Source organism: Rhinoderma darwinii, chromosome 7, assembly GCF_050947455.1.
Source record: "Rhinoderma darwinii isolate aRhiDar2 chromosome 7, aRhiDar2.hap1, whole genome shotgun sequence".
In the NCBI taxonomy this organism is placed as follows: domain Eukaryota; kingdom Metazoa; phylum Chordata; class Amphibia; order Anura; family Rhinodermatidae; genus Rhinoderma; species Rhinoderma darwinii.
Window position 1 is genome coordinate 64,291,395 of NC_134693.1, and position 21,214 is coordinate 64,312,608.

The 21,214-nt window shown below is 46.6% G+C and overlaps 1 long non-coding RNA gene across 1 annotated transcript in view; it reads right to left on the minus strand.

Moving 5' to 3' along the window:
* Positions 1-21,214, minus strand: part of LOC142657929 (uncharacterized) — a 76,863-nt gene that overhangs the window by 41,262 nt on the left and 14,387 nt on the right. Inside the window, exon 3 of the long non-coding RNA XR_012850004.1 lies at positions 342-369. This is a non-coding gene — a long non-coding RNA (uncharacterized LOC142657929). The remainder of the gene's footprint in view (positions 1-341; positions 370-21,214) is intronic.

Genomic DNA, 21,214 nt, shown 5'->3' on the forward strand with positions numbered 1-21,214 from the left:
GTGTACGGGATCAATGGAATGTCTATGCGTCCATATACCGCTCGCTTGGCTATCCGAGGAAAGTCGTTCAGAAATTAAGCCACACATCACTCATACGAGAGCTTCTGCAGCTTCTTTTTAGCGATCGGTGGGGGTCGTAATGCTCGGACCCACACCCATCAAAACTTCTTACATGTCACTATGACATGTCAAAAGTTTTTTAAAAAAAGTTTAGTTACCCTTACAAAATTGCAGGATACCTATTCTGTCATGGATTTACCGTGGCAAAATCCTCTGTGTAAAATATCTGCCACATCTGATCCAAACACCAATTACATATATTGAGAGAGAGACTGACTTACTTGTCCACTTTCAGGAGTCCAGGATTTTCTATCACAAAGGAAAAAAAATTGGAGAATATTAAAGTGAAGCTCTGGTTTTAGATCAAAATATAATTTTTTTTAAATTGCATTATTATCAGTTTCCTAAGACAAAGTTCACACTACCATTAGTATACCTTTACCTCTCTTCTGTCAGAGGAAGAGAAGATCGAAAGACTAAACGGAAAGCAACGGTTCCGTTAGAATTGAGACGCCAATCTTCCCTCATCGTGGAGTTTCCGCACAAGTTCCATAATCCATGGACTGAAATCCATCTGGAACTTTTATGGACTTTGGTGAGGTTTAATTATTTATATCTTAATGATTTTAAATTAACAATTTTTTTGATACAAAGAGAAAAACATCAGATTATGCCATATATCTCAAGGTATATTTACATCATACTTGCCTGCCCTCCTGGATTGTCCAGGAGTCTCATAGACACAGGGAAGGGCAGGCAAGTCTCAAACAAACACTCATTAAAGATATATTATGAAATGAAACACTGTTTTACAGTAAATAAATTCATTCTTTTTAAAGGGCCCCCTGATGACACTGTTAATAGGGTTACTCGGATGGCGATGGTTATGTAGGCACTTAGGCTGTCGTTGTAGTTGTTTGACTGGTCCCTAGGGGTGGGGCTTACATGAAAATGCTAATTCCATGCTGCGCAACAGCATAATGTACTGTATATCCCCGAAGAATTCCTGTAAGGGATTCTTAAAAGTAGAGAATTATCTTGTGCACAAAACAATTGTTTAACAAAATGATTAACTATCACTAACCTCCTGATAGCTTTACTGATTTTGTAGCATTTATTTGCTACAGTTTTGCAATAATCAAGGCAAAAAATGATTCTATTTTATTAGTAAGCTGAGGTGATAACATGAAGAAAAGTTCCTGTATAACCACTGCAGTAAAAGGGCTAAGGTATCCCAGCTATGTACCTACTATATTTCCATGAGACATAAATTCAAGACCTGTAATAAAAAAATCAGACATTTTGTGACGGTTTTTCCAGTCATTATGTGACTGAAAAATGGTTAGTATATGTAAAGGATCTGCCAGGTACTACGTCTGTGTATACTCCCGGGATTAATCAGTCGACACCTGAGGCCAGACCTCTTAGACTGACACCGGCTCCCACCAACCAGGGTGGCAGGCTCAGGAGTGGGAGAGCCTATCGCGGCCTGGTCAGTGGGAGTTAGCTCCGCCCCCTGTCCATTTATACTTGCCGTGTTCTCTTCCTCAGTGCTTGTTATTCTTCTTGGATTCCTGGCCCCACTGCTGCCTTGCTCCAGCCTGCTTCTGCCTTGCTTCAGTTCCGCTTATCCTGCTTCGCTTTGCCCCTGCCTTGCTTCCTGCTCCGTGCTCTCGTTGGTATACTCCACTACATCCTGATCCTGACTGACTCATTCACCGCTCCGTTTCCTCCCGGCGTTCCGTGGGCTACTGCCCCTTCCCTTGCGTGTTCCCTGTTTGTACTCCCTTGCACTTAGACAGCATAGGGACCGCCGCCAAGTTGTACCCTGTCGCCTAGGGCGGGTCGTTGCAAGTAGGCAGGGACAGGGCGGTGGGTAGATTAGGGCTCACTTGTTCCCTTCACCTCCTTCCTGCCATTACATAATAACATGGCCATACCTAGTCTACCATTTCTCCTACGCTGACGCTATCATGGACCCCCTTGAGACCCTGACCCAGCAGATGCAGGGCCTCTCCCTACAGGTCCAGGCCCTGGCTCAGAGGGTCAACCAGGGTGACGCTGCCTTAGTAGTACCCCTCACCTCACCTCTAGAACCCGACCTCAAGTTACCTGACCGGTTCTCAGGGGACCGTAAGACTTTTCTCTCCTTCCGGGAGAGTTGCAGACTTTATTTCCGCCTAAAACCTCACTCCTCAGGTTCCGAGAACCAGCGGGTGGGTATCATTATATCCCGACTCCAGGAAGGGCCCCAAGAGTGGGCCTTTTCCTTGGCTCCTGACGCCCCTGAACTTTCCTCCGTTGATCGTTTCTTCTCTGCCCTCGGACTCATTTACGACGAGACTGACAGGACTGCCTTAGCCGAGAGTCAGCTGGTGACCTTACGTCAGGGTAGGAGACCTGTTGAGGAATACTGTTCTGATTTTAGAAAGTGGTGCGTAGCTTCTCGGTGGAACGACCCGGCCCTAAGGTGCCAGTTTAGGTTAGGATTATCTGACGCCCTGAAGGATCTGCTGGTTAGCTACCCCTCTTCCTACTCCCTAGACCAGGTTATGGCCCTAGCAGTACGACTTGACCGACGTCTCAGGGAACGTCAGCTTGAACGTTTCAATGTGTTCCCCTCTGACTTCCCTGCGATTCCCCCCGAGGTCCCGTCTCCTCGCTCTTCCACGGAGGACGCGGAGGTACCTATGCAACTCGGGGCCTCCATGTCCCCTCGACAACGTAGAGAGTTTCGCAGGAAGAATGGTCTCTGCTTCTATTGTGGGGACGACAAGCATCTACTGAACACCTGTCCCAGGCGCAAGAATAAACAGCCGGAAAACTTCCGCGCCTAAGTGATCATCGAGGAGGTCACTTGGGCGCACAGGTATTTCCCGTTAATATGAAACGCAATAAAATTTTGCTTCCCTTTCAGGTCTCGTTTGCTGGCCGGTCTGCCACTGGCAGTGCCTTCGTGGATTCTGGCTCATCTGCTAATATCATGTCTGTGGAATTTGCTATGTCTCTAAAAATGCCTTTTATTGATTTGCCTTATCCTATCCCGGTAGTGGGTATCGACTCCACTCCTCTTGCTAATGGTTATTTTACTCAGCATACTCCTGTTTTTGAACTCCTTGTTGGCTCCATGCATTTGGAGCAGTGCTCTGTACTGGTTATGCAGGGATTATCGTCCGATCTGGTATTAGGTCTTCCCTGGTTGCAGCTGCATAATCCCACGTTTGATTGGAATACTGGGGATCTCACCAAATGGGGTAGTGAATGCCTGATGTCATGTCTTTCGGTTAACTCTATTTCTCCCCGGGAGGAGGTAAACACGCTTCCTGAGTTTGTTCAGGACTTCGCTGATGTGTTTTCTAAGGAGGCCTCCGAGGTGTTGCCCCCTCATAGAGATTACGATTGTGCCATCGATTTGGTGCCTGGTGCCAAGCTTCCTAAGGGTAGGATATTTAATCTTTCATGTCCTGAACGTGAAGCTATGAGGGAGTATATCCAAGAATGCCTGGCCAAGGGTTTCATTCGCCCCTCGACTTCTCCTTTAGGTGCTGGCTTCTTCTTCGTGGGGAAGAAGGATGGTGGTCTTAGGCCGTGCATTGATTATTGGAACCTGAATAAGGTCACCGTAAGGAACCAGTATCCCCTTCCTTTAATTCCGGATCTTTTTAATCAGGTTCAGGGGGCCCAATGGTTTTCTAAGTTTGATCTACGGGGGGCATATAACCTTATCCGCATCAAAGAGGAGGATGAGTGGAAAACTGCGTTCAACACACCCGAAGGTCATTTCGAATACCTGGTCATGCCCTTTGGGTTGTGTAATGCCCCTGCCATCTTCCAGAATTTTATTAATGAAATTCTGAGAGATTACCTGGGTAATTTTCTTGTAGTGTACCTTGATGACATACTGGTGTTTTCCAAGGACTGGTCCTCCCACGTGGAGCATGTCAGGAAGGTCCTCCAGGTCCTCCGGGAAAATAATCTGTTTGCGAAGACCGAAAAATGTGTGTTTGGGGTACAGGAGATACCATTTTTAGGTCAAATCCTCACTCCTCATGAATTCCGCATGGACCCTGCCAAGGTTCAGGCTGTGGCGGAATGGGTCCAACCTGCCTCCCTGAAGGCGCTACAGTGTTTTTTGGGGTTCGCTAACTATTACAGGAGATTTATTGCCAACTTCTCGGTCGTCGTTAAGCCTCTTACGGACCTTACTCACAAGGGTGCTGATGTCCTCCATTGGCCCCCTGAGGCCGTCCAGGCTTTTGAGACCCTCAAGAAGTGCTTTATCTTGGCCCCCGTGCTGGTTCAGCCCAACCAAAGGGAGCCATTTATTGTGGAGGTTGACGCATCCGAGGTGGGAGTGGGGCCGTCTTGTCCCAGGGTACCAGCTCCCTCACCCATCTCCGCCGCTGTGCTTACTTCTCTAGGAAGTTTTCGCCCACGGAGAGTAACTATGATATTGGCAACCACGAACTTTTAGCCATTAAATGGGCTTTTGAAGAGTGGCGTCACTTCCTGGAGGGGGCCAGACACCAGGTAACGGTCCTTACTGACCACAAGAATCTGGTTTTCCTAGAATCTGCCCGGAGGCTTAATCCTAGACAAGCTCGTTGGGCACTATTCTTTACCAGATTTAATTTCTTGGTTACCTATAGGGCTGGGTCCAAAAATATTAAGGTTGATGCACTGTCACGTAGTTTCATGGCCAATCCTCCTTCCGAGAAGGATCCTGCTTGTATTTTACCCCCTGGTATAATCGTTTCTGCCACTGATTCTGATTTAGCTTCTGACATTGCGGCTGATCAAGGTTCAGCTCCCGGGAACCTCCCTGGGGACAAACTGTTTGTCCCCCTGCAATACCGGCTAAGGGTACTCAGGGAAAACCATGACTCTGCACTATCTGGTCATCCTGGCATCTTGGGTACCAAACACCTCATTACCAGAAACTATTGGTGGCCTGGGTTGCCTAAAGATGTTAGGGCTTACGTCGCCGCTTGTGAGGTTTGTGCTAGGTCCAAGACCCCTAGGTCCCGACCTGCGGGCTTACTACGTTCCTTGCCCATTCCCCAGAGACCATGGACCCATATCTCCATGGATTTTATCACCGATTTGCCTCCATCTCAGGGCAAGTCGGTGGTGTGGGTGGTAGTAGACCGCTTCAGCAAGATGTGCCACTTTGTGCCCCTTAAGAAACTACCTAACGCCAAGACGTTAGCTTCTTTGTTTGTTAAACACATTCTGCGTCTCCATGGGGCCCCAGTCAATATCGTTTCTGACAGAGGGGTACAATTTGTTTCCTTATTTTGGAGAGCTTTTTGTAAAAAGTTGAGATTGATCTGTCCTTCTCCTCCGCCTTCCATCCCGAAACTAATGGCCAAACGGAAAGGACTAACCAATCCCTGGAACAATATTTAAGGTGTTTCATCTCTGACTGTCAATTTGATTGGGTCTCATTCCTTCCCCTCGCCGAATTTTCCCTGAATAACCGGGTCAGTAACTCGTCAGGGGTGTCCCCGTTTTTCTGTAATTTCGGGTTTAACCCAAGGTTCTCCTCCGTTTCTCCTGGTTGTTCCAATAATCCCGAGGTAGAGGACGTTCATCGGGAACTGTGCACAGTCTGGGCCCAGGTTCAGAAGAACCTAGAGGCGTCCCAGAGCGTACAAAAGATTCAGGCTGATAGTAGACGTTCTGCTAACCCCCGGTTTGTCGTCGGGGATCTGGTCTGGTTGTCGTCCAGGAACTTGCGCCTTAAGGTCCCATCCAGGAAGTTTGCTCCCCGATTTATTGGACCTTATAAGATCATTGAAGTCCTCAACCCTGTATCCTTCCGTCTGGAGCTGCCCCCATCCTTTCGCATACATGACGTCTTCCATGCCTCCCTCCTTAAACGCTGCTCCCCGTCCTGGTCCCCCTCGAGGAAACCTCCTGTTCCCGTTCTCACCCCTGAGGGGGTGGAATTCGAGGTGGCCAAGATTATGGACAGTAGGATGATCCAGGGCTCCCTCCAGTACCTGGTCCATTGGAGAGGATACGGGCCGGAGGAGAGGACTTGGGTACCTGCTCGTGATGTTCACGCTGCGGTATTGATCAGGAGGTTCCACCTTCTCTTCCCCACTAAACCGGGTCCTCTTAGTAAGGGTCCGGTGGCCCCTCATAAAAGGGGGAGTACTGTAAAGGATCTGCCAGGCACTACGTCTGTGTATACTCCCGGGATTAATCAGTCGACACCTGAGGCCAGACCTCTTAGACTGACACCGGCTCCCACCAACCAGGGTGGCAGGCTCAGGAGTGGGAGAGCCTGTCGCGGCCTGGTCAGTCGGAGTTAGCTCCGCCCCCTGTCCATTTATACCTGCCGTGTTCTCTTCCTCAGTGCTTGTTATTCTTCTTGGATTCCTGGCCCCACTGCTGCCTTGCTCCAGCCTGCTTCTGCCGTGCTTCTGCCTTGCTTCAGTTCCGCTTATCCTGCTTCGCTTTGCCCCTGGCTTGCTTCCTGCTCCGTGCTCTCGTTGGTATACTCCACTACATCCTGATCCTGACTGACTCATTCACCGCTCCGTTTCCTCGCGGCGTTCCGTGGGCTACTGCCCCTTCCCTTGCGTGTTCCCTGTTTGTACTCCCTTGCACTTAGACAGCGTAGGGACCGCCGCCAAGTTGTACCCCGTCGCCTAGGGCGGGTCGTTCCAAGTAGGCAGGGACAGGGCGGTGGGTAGATTAGGGATCACTTGTTCCCTTCACCTCCTTCCTGCCATTACAGTATATCTGTAGAGCAGTTGGAGCTACAAATCCCCTGCATAAAAATAGTAAAATAATAAAATTATGGGCGTGTCTTGGTTATGACGCCAAGCTGACGCACCTAGTAAGAAATCCTGAATCCTATCTGTCCTATTGCCCGATTATAAGAATCCATTATCTTAATGCACCACTCACATGCGAGGAAAATCCAGGCTGAGACCTCAGACTCCCGCAAGAACTACCTCAACTCAATCCAGGAGTTGAATTCAAGGGTTAGTCACGGAAGCCCCCCATACCAGCACTTAGGCCTACCCCTCAGCTATAGTGACTGCCCAGGGACTACCAGAGCCAGCAATATCCAAAACATTGACTTCCAAATTTCCCCCTCTTATTCTCAGAGTTGAGATGTAATCGGAGCCTTCCCCAATGGTGGAGATTGGCCTAGAGTTCCTGCCACTGAAATCACAATTGGCGCCTATGTCGACCAAGAAGGACATGGAGGGGTACATCTCACGACTCAAAGCGGTTTCCAAAACTGAAATTTGTTTATTGAAGAAGGATCTCTTTAACCTCAACTCTGCGGTTCAGGTACTTGACATCAAGGCACAGAACCGTCAACAACGACAGGAATTTCATCAACAGGTGCTGTATGAGAACACACAACCGATCTATTTTCTTTTTTACATGGCCGACAATGAACCGGAATAGAAGAAACAACTGTCGTATTCCCGAAGCTACGGGCACTAAAGACCTTATTCCTACTTTAATAGAAATTGACAGGGCACGTTGCACCCTGTATTCATGCAGTGCTAACCTGACCAGGCCACGGGACGTTGTTTGCCACCTTCACTTCTTTCATGTGAAAGAGGAAATAATGCGCCAGGCTCGCAATAAAGGCACAGTCTAACTTATTGCGAAGAGGAGAGATTTACAACTGCTCTTAGAGCAAAAGTCTTGCTACCCTCCTAGGGATACCCCTACAGGTACGCCGCAGCTCCCCCATGTACTATGTACATTCTCCCGCTGATTTTCCAGAGTTCACGTCGGACCTAGATCTGCCTTCCATCACAATTCTAGATTGGCCCTTCATGTCTCCAATTTCCCAAAGAGTGGCCCGCCAGGGAATTGGAACTGATGCAATCCTCGAGTCTGCCGCATCTTGGACAGATTTAGCCTACTACCTATATGGACCCAGCTGAAAGCTGGTCTACGCCTCTGAAATTACTCTGAGGATTAATTTGGCTGGCAATGACCCCATTCACAGTATAGGTACGATCGTGGTATTATGACATATGCTCCCCATAGTCCCACATTTTTCTGTCGTTTGGGGAGAGATTACAGAGATTTGCTGTACTGCCTCCCCTTGGTGAGCAATCATCTGCTAAATAGATGGATGAATGTTATTAGGCTTCTTTTCACGCACCCCATTACTTCTCAACCATATTGGACAATAAGTGGGGTAACCACTATTGCTTGCAACCCTCCGCATACTAGTATAGTTGTTATTCATTATAGTCATGTTTGAACGGGGGCCTTGAGGCAGAGATTTATATTAGTCTATTTAAGATTTATTGTGATATGCCTTTTTGTTGCTTTTTAGTTAAGCCACCATGTGTTCTGTTTTAGTGGAGCCATACCCTGTTATATCTGTTATTGGGATTTGTATTTCCAGTTTTTCACTGTTCTCCTCACCCTCCTGGGCAAAGTGCTACATAGAACGATAACCGATTATAGGTATTGCAGAGACACTCTCGGATTATTCTCTATTATTTATTTCTATTCTTATTTGCGGTATTTGTTACACCTCTGTAAGGCAAATTTGTGACTGCTAGGGAATCCTATGCCCATAGTCCACCCGACCCTGTTACTAGGGCATGTTCATATTATCACAGATTTCTTACTCTCTCTACCACTGTACTTTGAAGTCGAAGGGTTAGAGCACTTCCTTTAGTGACGGCACATTCTTTTGCTTCCTTCCTTTATTGTCTATCTTTTTTCTCCCAGCATCAGGCGCGCACATGTGGAACTTCCCTGAACTCAACTTAGTAGACCTTGCAGAGGGCTTGGTGGTCACCTCAGGAAATTTCAATTTTCTTGATCAAGTGGTGGATTTCTCTTCGGGTAAATTCCCTGTTGCTAATTCACCTCTTGCAGCTCTTAAAACGAATATCTTCAACTTACAGCTGATATATGTGTGGCGGGTTCTTAACCCCCAGGTAAGGGACTATTCCTTTTATTCCCCAGTGCATAACATGTACTGCATAATTTATTTATTTCTCATCAGTCATCACCTGCTCTCCTGGCTCTTCATTGCAGCATCGGTTCTATTCTCTGGTCAGATCATGCCCTGTCTTTCTTTCCCTTGGTCTTCCTGATGATGTCTCTTGGGAATGGCAATGGAAACTAAACCCTATCCTCCTAAAAGATTCTGTAAGCCGAGCTGTATTAAAAAGGAAATATCTAAATTCCTGTCTCACCACTCCACAGACAATACATCCCTCAATGGAAAGCATTGAGGAGTTTGCTTAGAGGTACATTCATTCAACTGGGAGGTTGTCTTAAGAGGGAAAAGGCCTTTTCCATACATAACATATTATCTTGTATTTAGGATCCTAAAACAGTCCCAAACTGCTCAAATAGTAGCAGACCTTCTTGAGGCTAGGAATAAGTTAAAGGCTCTCTTAAATCAAAACAAGGGTAGTTTAGAGACCACACTATTCTCAAATAAATGTGAAAGCACAATTGCTAAATTTCTACACCCTCAGATTCCCACACCCTTTATGGTTACAGGTATACAGTTAAAACGTCATCAGACGCTAGACATAAACTAGACATAAACCGGACGAGATTGTAGAGGCCTTTAAGAAATATTACTATTCCCTTTACAAAGAAAAACAAAAAAAAAAACAGCTGGCATTCTCAGGGGAAAAATGGGGCTAATGGCGGCAGACGCGGCTGTGACTCCTATTTATGACCTCATTCCTGACGTCATCGGTAATAATGCTGCCAATAGTAATGATCCTCATGGAAACATCCCCCAACGGAAAAGTATACTCCAATCACATACCACCATCAGCCAACGAATAAGAGACTCGCTATCGGTAATGTAGTGGAGATGATGGACAGCAAAATTCTCCATTCACAGAATGTTACAGGCCAGCCAATCAGAAATGGTCCTTGCGCATGCGCACATGAAAGAAACACCGCCAAATGAACAAGTATGAAAAGCAACTCACTGCGCATGTTAGTGAACTTAGAATCGAGAATACGATCGTCCTAAGAGTGTAACAAAGATATCCATCATGGGAACACCAAAATTAAACAAGGAAAAGATCATTGTAAGTATCGATAGATCTACATGACAAGGGAAATATCATCATCAATATCTGTCTCTTGATGGACTATAGGGATGTTAGGACTCTGATAAATAAAAGGACCGTCAGGAATATAATATATAGGCAGAGATCACATTGCCTATAAAATGAGTTAGAAGAATACCAATATCTGCAATAGATTATATTATATAAGTAGGGATATAAGTATTATAAGTATTATAAAGATATTATAGAGAATCAAAAGATCATCTTAAAATAGTTGAGACACTGGCAAAATAGATAAATTTCAGAACAAGATATCAACAATATTTTTGTGCGAACGCAACCATATTAAAAATATCTGCAATATTAGATCAGTATTATCAGTATTAGGAAGACTAAGTATATTTAGAAGTACAAAAGTTATCTGCAGGGCTCAAAAGAGATTCAAATTGTATGGCTAAGATAACACTATTTTCACAAGAAGGCCACGAAAGTAAAGCCCTCATTAAGTCCACCAGGGCTAAGGCTGTTAAGGCGGTAAATCCACCGTGCCTCTTCCTGTAACAACCTACGGTCTAAATTACCTCCTCTGGGACCATGTTTCAAAAAGGTGACACCCCAAAATTTAATAGATCTAGTATCCTTCTCATGTACATATCTCATGTGTCTAGATAGTGGGGTGTACTCCAGTCACACAAAAGCCATTGAAAAGTTATTGAAAAAGAAAAGATAAGGGATTTTGCCACTGTTTATTTAATGCGTTAAAAGTCAAGATAAAGATGGATACATCTATATTTTTGTACCCTAGAACATGATTATCTATTATGGCTTGAGTATTTGGATTGGGGTTTGTAGCTGTGTCGATTCTACACCTTCTGGACCGCGTTGCAGGCTGACTTGGCTGCGTGTCTGCTGACACAACAGCCGACTCACGGCTGCTGACCTCCCCTAGGATATGTTGCTGGGAAGTGGTTGTGTTGCTGCTACTTTCCCCTGATTCCATCAGTGGGGCATCGATTTGGGTTCCATCGGAATCCGCTTCAGGAGCATCCAGACTGTCATGAAAATATGGTAGGTACCGCAGAGGCCTGGGGTACATCCCATACTTCCAAGATACGCATGTAAGGTACTAACAGTACTTACCATTCTCATTGACACTTTTATAAAACAGTGCATGACATCAGCAATTTTTAATAGAATTGGAGTGACAGTTGTAATAAAATCTACAATATTACGTTTAACATCAAATACATTATGCATTATGGTCTAAGGTCCATCACATCCCTCAAGAACATCAGCTGTCGAGTATACACATATGGCCTTTTGGTCGGTCGTCTCCACTACGATGTTACTCAGTTAGTTCCCTTTGGAATTGGTCCCTGCAGCTGTTCCAGCGTGTCATTGCATTTTTTACTGCAATCCAAATATATATATATATATATACATACATATGTATATGTAATATGTATATAACTTTATGCTTTTCAAGATCGAAAATATTTTAATTGAACTAGACATTGTGTGCAAGAGCAGCAGCCGCACTATGATGTCAATATGGCGGCAATATTGTTACCAACAATATGTGCGTTATCTACATGTTGGTTATATGGCATGAAGGGGGGGGGGAAGTACTTTTGGCTGCATGTCAATGCACAATGGTGAATGAACTTACAGATTTTATCACGCTGCACACAACTGGATGTCTCCCATTTCTCTGGCAGGAGCTCCTTACAAAGGTTCTCCCAAGCCGCATCCCTCTGAATCCTATCATGCTACATGTCACATCTTGTATCCCAGAGTTCTGGGCGTTCCTCTCTATTGTAATTTGCTGTGCTGGATCAATTTTGGACATTCTGGTCCTTTTGCCTCTGTTACCAGCTCTGTAGAGATGTACTTTGCCGGGGATTTCCCATTCGTTTTTTGGCGACACTTCCTCATTCGGCAGATAGCACACGAATGGAACATGGATGCCTTCTGGGTGCTGTCCGTAATTTTTGTGGAACCAGAAACTTCAATGGGGCCAAAGGTCCGCAAAAACGGACAGGAATAGGACATATTATTTAATTTGCAGAACAGAACACGGATCCGCAAAAATAATTGATGTGTGCATGGACCAATAGAAATGAATTAGTCAGTTTGCTATCCGCAAAAAATGTGCATAGCACACTGAAGAAAACTATGGTTGTGTGCATGAGCCCTTAGAATAGAGGAGACAGTAGCAAAAATGCAATATAGGTGTGCTCAGTCTAAAAATTAAGTTTACTTGACAAGGTCAATAAACAAGGAGGGTCAAGGTACAAATGGGTCACAACAACATAGTCAATCAATCTGGGTCAAAACATGATAATAAATGATGAGCAGGAATAGCACATTAAAATGCAAGGTACAGGGTATTTACCACTATTAGGGTATGTTCACACGAGGTCATTACGTCCGTAATTGACGGACGTATTTCGGCCGCAAGTACCGGACCAAACACACTGCAGGGAGCCGGGCTCCTAGCATCATAGTTATGTACGACGCTAGGAGTCCCTGCCTCGCTGCCGGACAACTGTCTCGTACTGAAAACATGATTACAGTACGGGACAGTTGTCCGGCAGCGAGGCAGGGAATCCTAGCGTCGTACATAACTATGATGCTAGGAGCCCGGCTCCCTGCACTGTGTTCGGTCCGGTACTTACGGCCGAAATACGTCCGTCAATTACGGACGTAATGACCTCGTGTGAACATACCCTTAGGGCACGGCCAGACGTGGTGGAGTTTTTCCGCTGCAAATGTTGGTGCAGATTTGGGGCAATTACACAACGAATCTGCACTAACACTTGCATATTTGACAGGTAATTCAGACGTTGCAGAAAAGACAGCGGACTTGCCACAGATTTCAGTTTTTGCATTGCAAAGGCTGAAATCCGCAGTGAAATTCCGCTTCTTCTCCGCAACAGACAGTGCATGCTGCGGACGGAAAATTCTGCACCGCAGCCTATGGTCCGCAGCGAAGTTTTCCGCAACGTCTGAACTAACTTGCCTAAAAATTTATTGAAACTGTAAAAAGCGGCCGCTGGAGCATTCCACTGCGGACTGTCCGCAGCGGAATTCCATAGCAATTCCGCCACGTCTGGACATGCCCTAAGGGTATGTTCATATGTAGCATAAACAATGTGGAATTTCCGAACAAATTTTCGAAACAGAAATTCTGCAGCGTTTTCGCAAGAAAAATTGACATGTTGTAGATTGAGAATCTGCACCGCATGTCAATTTCTGCACTTTTCAGCATATTTTGTATGAGAGTTAGTGAAATATCATCCACTGTGCTGCTACTGTGATACGCTGCGGAATCTCCGCATAGAAAATCCAGTCATAAAATCCGCAGTGTACCCTTAGGCCTTGTTCACACAGTGCACATTTGCTGCTGATTTTGCACGTATTTTTTTTTAAGCCAAAACCATGAACCTTAACCCCTTCCCGACATCCGCCGTATATATGCGGCGCGAGCCGGGTGGGGGAATATGGAGCGGGCTCACGGGCTGAGTCCGCTCCATAGAGCGAGTGTGTTGGCTGTGTGTTACAGCCGACACTTCCTGGTTACGAGCGGGATCCCATTTTAGCGCGATCCCGCTTGTTTAACCCGTTAAATGCCGCTTTCAATAGAGATTGCGGCATTTAAATTACTAACAGGGGGGCGACCCCTGTAACGTTCCAACGGCCCCCCCGCGGTGAGATCGGGCGGAGCCATTGGTTGGCACGGCTGCCTGGTTACCTGATGAAATTCCCCAGGTCTGCCATCTTTGTACCCCTACGAAGCTCTGCCTCTGGCAGGGCTTCATAGGTGACTGTCAGAATTACGATATACTGCAACACATTAGTATTGCAGTATATCGTGCAAGCGATCTAACGATCGCTGGTTGAAGTCCCCTAGAGGGACTAATAAAAAAAGTAAAAATGAGTTAAATAAAGTTTTTTTTTCTTGTGTAAAAAAAAAATTACAAATTAAAAGTTCAAAAAACCCCCCTTTTCCCATTTTCCCCCTAGAGCATAGTAAAAAATGAAATAAATAAACATAATTGGTATCGCCGCGTCCATAAAAGTCTGAACTATCACAATATATCATTATTTAACCCGCACGGTGAACGCCGTAAAAAAAATAATTGTAAACGCCAGAATCTCTATTTTTGGTTCACCTAATCTCCCACAAAATATTAAATAAAAAGTGATCAAACCATCGCATGTACACCAAAATGGTGTTATTAAAAACTACAGCTTATCCCGCACTTAATCAACGGAAAAATAAAAAAGTTACGGCTCTCGGAATTTGGCGAAACAAAATAAATTTTCTTTTTTTACACTTAGGTTTTTACTTGTAAAAGTAGTAAAATATAGAAAAAACTACATATATTTGGTATTGGCGTAATCGTATTGACCCATAGAATAAAATTAACATGTTGTTTTAATTGCACAGTGAATTCCGTAAAAATGGCGCGCAAAAAACCATGGAGGAATTTGTGTTTTTTTCATTTTCTACCCCACAAATATTTTTTTTCCCGTTTCCCAGTACATTATATGGCAAAGTAAATGGTGCTATAAAAAATTACAACTCGTCCCGCAAAAATCAAGCTCTCATAGTACTATATCGACGGAAAAATAAAGGCGTTATGGCTTTTGGAAGGTGGGGAGGAAAAACCTAAAATGAAAATCTGAAAAAGGGCTGCGGCGTAAAAGGGTTAAAGAGGATCTATCACTAGTTTATTAATGTCCTATCTAATAGCCGCTATGATACTGATAACTACAGTGTCATTTTTTTTTATTATTTGCAAAGTTAGGGAGGATTCACACGAACGTGTATTGGGTCCGTGCGGGCCGCGTGGTTTTCACGCGCCACGCACAGACCAATACAAGTCTATGGGGCAGTACAGACAGTCCGTGCTTTTTGCGCAGGGTTTGTCCGCTGCGCAAAAAGCTCGACATGCTCAATATCTCCGCGTATTTCGCGCATCACGCACCCATTGAAGTCAATGGGTGCGTGAAAACCACGCAGGTCGCACGGAAGCACTTCCGTGCGAACCGAGTGTTTCGCACACCAGCTGTCAAAAGGATGAATGTAAACAGAAAAGCACCACGTGCTTTTCTGTTTCCAAACATCCAAACGGAGTGTCTTTTGAGATGAGCGAACCCGGACAACCGAACCGAACTTCACCGGGTTCGGCCGAACTCGTTTTGGCCGAACCCGGCAAAAAAAATTCCGGTACGCGACGTCAGGAGATAGTCACTGTCCAGGGTGCTGAAAGAGTTAAACTGTTTCAGCACCCTGGACAATGACTTCCGATCCCAATATACATGAACGTGTAAAAAAAAAAAGAAGTTCTGACTTACCGACAGCTCCAGCCATTCACAGGCCAAGCACAGGCTGCAGCGGTCACATGGACTTCCGCTTCATCCAGGGAGGTGGGGCCCGATGTCAAGAGAGGCACGTCACCAAGGACGCGTCACCAAGGCAACGGCAAAGGCAGTGTAATGTTTTCTGTATGACACTGTCCAATTAGCATACAGCTTCTCCTCCTTCCCTGCTCAGCAACACAGGTGATCATATAGTATACAGCTTCCATTCCAGTCTGTGTTTTCAACTGGTGATACCTCCGTTGTTTCACAGCTGGAACTACAATCCTGGTGCTGTATGAAAGAGTGGAATCTTATCTTTCATATGCCACCAGAATCACTGTTCGATATATGGCTGTTTTAAGCAATCTCCTTTCCCTCCAGCCTGAGTCTCTCACACTGTGAGTGAAGCAGCTTCATGCTGATAGGACAGTGTCAGAGGCTGTGAGGTAGCTCCACCTTTAGGAGAATCACTGGTGTTGACACCCACTTCTTGTCAAGTATAGCCTCATTTGCGTATTTAGAAAAAATCAGATTAGCTAGGATATTGGGCATTACTACACTAGTGACAGAGCCTCTTTAAAGTCTGCTCTGAGTGCATAGACAGCATGGATAAAAATATGTTTATTACACTATAACGGGAAAATGTATCTGCAACCACTCTAATGATATATTATCAAATAAATTAGCAGAGAATTTAAAACCTAAAACATGAAGTTAAAAGGTAGGCATTTACTTTAAACTTAAGGGGATGTGCCCATCAGAGACATTTATGGCATATCCACAGGATATGCCATATATGTCAGATAGACGCTGGTCCCTCCTCTGGGACCCATGCCTATCTCTAGAACAGGACCCCCTAAACCCTGTTCTACCTTTCTCTGTCCTCGCTGCCTCCCGGGCCACTTTGTAATTTCCGGCCATGTAATCAGGAAAAAACTGGGTTTAGGGGACCTCGTTCTAGAAATAGGTGTGGGTCCCAGAGGTGGGACCCACATCTATCTGACATTTATGGCATATCCTGTGGATATGCCATAAACGTCCCTGATGGGCAAACCCCTTTAAGAAATAGTAAAGTGTACATCAGCATTGTGGCTTCCATTTATAATGAAAGCCACAAAGCTATGCAGGATTGATCACATGACAGACACCAGTGGCGCCCGATGGACTCAATTGACTGAAAATGGGGTCATTCAGTTACTGCCAAGGTGTCATTTATTTTGACATAAACAATAGTGAAATGTGACGGAAGCTGCAACAGATGCTCTGAATGAAACACAGATTTTAACACAGGCTAAAGCATGCCCTAATATCACTGAACAGGGTAGAATAGGACAGCCACATCAGTCGCTTTAGGACAGGCTTGCCTCATCAAATAAAGAGACTCACTTAAGGACTAAGTTTTTTTTTTTTTATGTCATATTGTGACATCCCCACCATGTTCTTTGATGCAGACCACAGTCTTCTGTTGGGCCCTGGCTCTGAGATGATAAAAATGCCTTATAACACTAAGTTCTCTGAGATCCAGCAGTGGGCAACAGTATAAATTGAAAACGCATGAAAATACTTTATCACTTGACCTGCCTAGGTAGAGTCGTGCGTTAACCTTAGATCATCCTATCCCCCCACCCCCACTTTAGTAAAGACACGTGACACCGAGGTTGGATGTGAAATGGCCACAGCAGCCGTTTATTAATTTCACAGTTTTATAAAAACAATTTAAATCCGAAACATTCGGATAACTAGTTAGGAATCCGCCATAGAATTCCTCCTAATAATTCACATGACCCAACATGGGTCAGAATCGTAAATAACAATTTAACGTTAACATTAACCCGAGCAGAGGAAGTCCTTGAAGCCCCTTCAGATGTTCCTTTTTAAGAACACACCGAATTAGCCATCTGCAAACCACCAATTACCTCCAGCCGTAAACCAGCTCGGAAGCACCGTTCACCTCTGCAGATGGCTCCAACCACTAGAAGTCCACTTCAAGGGGATAACACCCGATGAAGCCCTCAAGTGATATACCGACCACTAGAAGTCCACTTCAAAGGGATAACACCCGATGAAGCCTTCAACCATGTACCTTTTTTGGGGGACGCATACCCCCGATGCGACCCCCCCACCATTTTGTACTGACTGGCCTCAAGGACTCCCCCCGCCACAGCGAAACAGGCCTTGACCACCTTAAGCCTGTGAGTTCCTCCACACCACCACCGCCCTTTCTATGCCTTCTGCTATCGCCAAGCTCCAAAGATCAATGCCAACCTCGGTCAGATGAACCCCGTCACTTCTCCAAAAATTCCCCACTCCTGACTCCAAATCCCTATGCCTCACGCAAATGCCCCCGTTCTTTGCCACAAAACGGGACACCGCCCGGTTAACTTTTATACGAGCCTTATTGACTCTCTCCACCGATCTAGCTAACCGCCAATGCTTTCTTGGGACTATGTCCGACCACACTACCACCAACTTGGGATAAGATACCCACAAACACAACATATCATGTTTGATATCCCGCACCAACTCACGAAAAGGGCGGACTCCTAAGTCATTCCCACCCACGTGCAACACTAAAACCTCCGGAACCCTATCCAGCCGCGCATATGTCTGGAATTCCGCCAACACCCTGCTCCACGACATACCTCTAAAACCCAGCCAATGCACAACCGCATCCTGTCGCGGAATGCGCAACCGGCGACCATCCGGGTGGACGTCCGCCCTCAAAGCCCCCCAGTGCACGTACGAATGACCCATCAACCACACCAAACACGGAGGCGAATCTGAAACGGAAAAAACAATTAGGCACCACCAATATAACATTTGCAAAGCGTACACAACCAAACTCATAACATATGGGGGCGGACATAGGACTTAAACCTTTTAGACTCCCAACGACCAATACGCCTCACCCCTTCATCATCCAACCCCAAGCGCCCCGCCTCCGTTGCTGCGCCAATCCTGAAGGAATGAGATGAATATGAGCCTGCCGCAACACCAACCGCCGTCAAACATTTTTTAAATACAGCTCCAAACTGAAACCTGGACAAAAACGACCCGTCCACATGCCGTAACAAAAGCAAATCTGGAGACCCCCTGTTTTGCGTAAAACCCCGCATGCACTCTACTGGGCACATGACCGACCCCGGGAGAGCGAACAAAACTATCAGTTTTCCCTTCCCTACTTGGTCAGTTTTAGATCGACGCAACCATACCTCTAGCCGATCTGCAAATAGGCTCACCTCCCCAGATCTCAGCCCCCCTGCCCGTTTAGTACTTGGCGACACCAACTCACCTATTCTAAATGCTCCAAAGAACGCTAACGAAAAAGCCAATCGAAACAAATCCATTTCATCTGAAGAACGACATACCGATGCTAATGAACCGCCCAACGAGCTAAGCAAAGCAAACGACACCGGCCTTCTACTATCCGCCTCCACCCTACCTCGGCGCAACCCCTTCAAAGCCTGCGATACCAGAAATTCCTTCGATACATCCCGAAAGCCCCGCAACTTAAACCCAAACGCCACTGCAGATATGAACCGGTTCACCTTTGCTAATGAAAACCTCGCCTCCCAGGCGTCCCCTAACCAGTACAAAAGTGCCACCAACCTGTCTCTATCCGTATTGACGTCACCCAACTCTCTTACCCACTCCTCCCACTGCCTCCAACAAGCAGCATACGCACTCCACGTCGCGCGCGCCAAAGACCTTTGTAACAGCTGCTCTACGGGACCGATACCAGATCCCAAAGATGCTCCGGACAAGCCAAACCGAGACGTTCCGCTCCCGGTGCCAATTGCCGAAACCGGTCCCACTGCGAGCGAGAAAGAGCATCAGCGATACAATTCCGTACACCCGGGACATGCACCGCCACCACCCACGCGTTCAATGACAAACACACCAACACTAAATGCCGCAACAATTGAACTACCGGAGGAGAGGACGCCGTGATGTTATTAATGGCAAGCACCACCCCCATGTTGTCGCAGTAAAAACGGACCTTCTTATCCCTGAGCCTGTCCCCCCAAATGGTAGCCGCCACCACGATGGGAAACAGCTCGAGCAGGGCCAGATTCCGCGTGAGTCCACTGGACACCCAGCTAGCCGGCCATTGACCCGCGCACCACGGACCTCCCCCGTAAGCTCCAAAACCACCCGCCCCAGCCGCATCCGTAAAAATATTCAAATCACTCGTATCCTGCGCAGGGGCCATCCATAGCGAGCGACCATTGTACTGGCCCAAGAAGTCATCCCAAACCTGAAGATCAGCTCGGTGCTCCTCCTTGAGCCGCACAAAATGATGCGGCGCGCGCACTCCAGCCGTTGCCGCCGCCAACCTCCTGCCAAACACCCTCCCCATCGGCATAATCCGGCAGGCGAAATTCAACTTCCCCAGCAGCGACTGAAGCTCCCTCAGCGTCATTTTCTTCATTCTACAAGCCCGTCGAACCTCCAGCCTCAAAGCACCCAACTTATCCGCCGGGAGCCGACACTCCATTGCCACCGAGTCTATTTCGATTCCCAAGAAACAAATCGTTGCTACCGGGCCCTCCGTTTTTTCCGGCGCCAAAGGAATCCCAAAATCCCTCGCCACCTTCTGTAGTGCATTAAGCAAATTACCGCAAACCGGCGAACCCCCCGGGCCAACGCACAAAAAATCATCTAAGTAATGGATCAACGAATCGACCCCGGATACTCCCTCGTTACCCACTCCACGAAGCTACTAAACGCCTCGAAGTATGCACAAGAAAGAGAACACCCCATCGGAAGGCACCGATCCACGTAAAAGGCCCCATTCCAAAAACAACCCAACAGCCGTTGGCTTTCTGGATGGACCGGCAACAACCTGAACGCCGCCTCAATGTCGGTTTTTGCTAGCAGCGCCCCTGGACCCGCAGCCCGCACTAACCCCACCGCCTTATCGAATGAGGTATAAACTACGGAACACAACTCGTGATCAATCCCGTCATTTACCGACGAACCTTTGGGATACGATAAATGTTGAATCAAACGAAACTTTCCGGGCTCGCGTTTAAGGACAATACCCAACGGGGACACAACTAAATCTTTTACCGGCGACTCAACAAATGGCCCCGACATGCGACCCAACGAAACTTCTTTTAACAACTTTTCCGACACGACTTCCGCATGCAAGTAAGCCGATTTTAAATTCCTCCGCGTAACCGGAACCTCATAAGGAGGCGGAGGAATAACAAAACCAACACGAAACCCTTCATAAAGCAACTTAGCTGCCGCCCTATCCGGATACTCATTTAGATAAGGGGCCATCCTTTCCACCTTCACCGGCGACACCCCCTTGACTAGCCCCATGCTGGTTCCCTGACCTCTTTTTTCGCAGACATTTTGCCGCCCCGTGTGATGCACCATTACACTCGGAACACACGTGCTTGAACTTGCACGTGGCACCGAACTTGCACTGACCTTCATTAAATTGCCAGCAAAACCCCGCCTTTCCCCCGCCGCTTTGTCCAATCTGACTAGACTGGCCTCCCTGGCCGCCGCTCCCGGGAAAGGACTGCCTAACCGGAGCCGTAACCCGTAACCAGAGAGCAATATCCTTCTGGTCCCACCGAATCGCCGGCCGAACCGCCTTCCGCTGACGGAATTGCTCATCATATCGCAGCCACGCCTGACCCCCATACGCCCTATGAGCCTCCCCAATGGCATCAAAATAACAAAACAACGCCGAACAATTTTCCGGCGCCTTTTCCCCTATC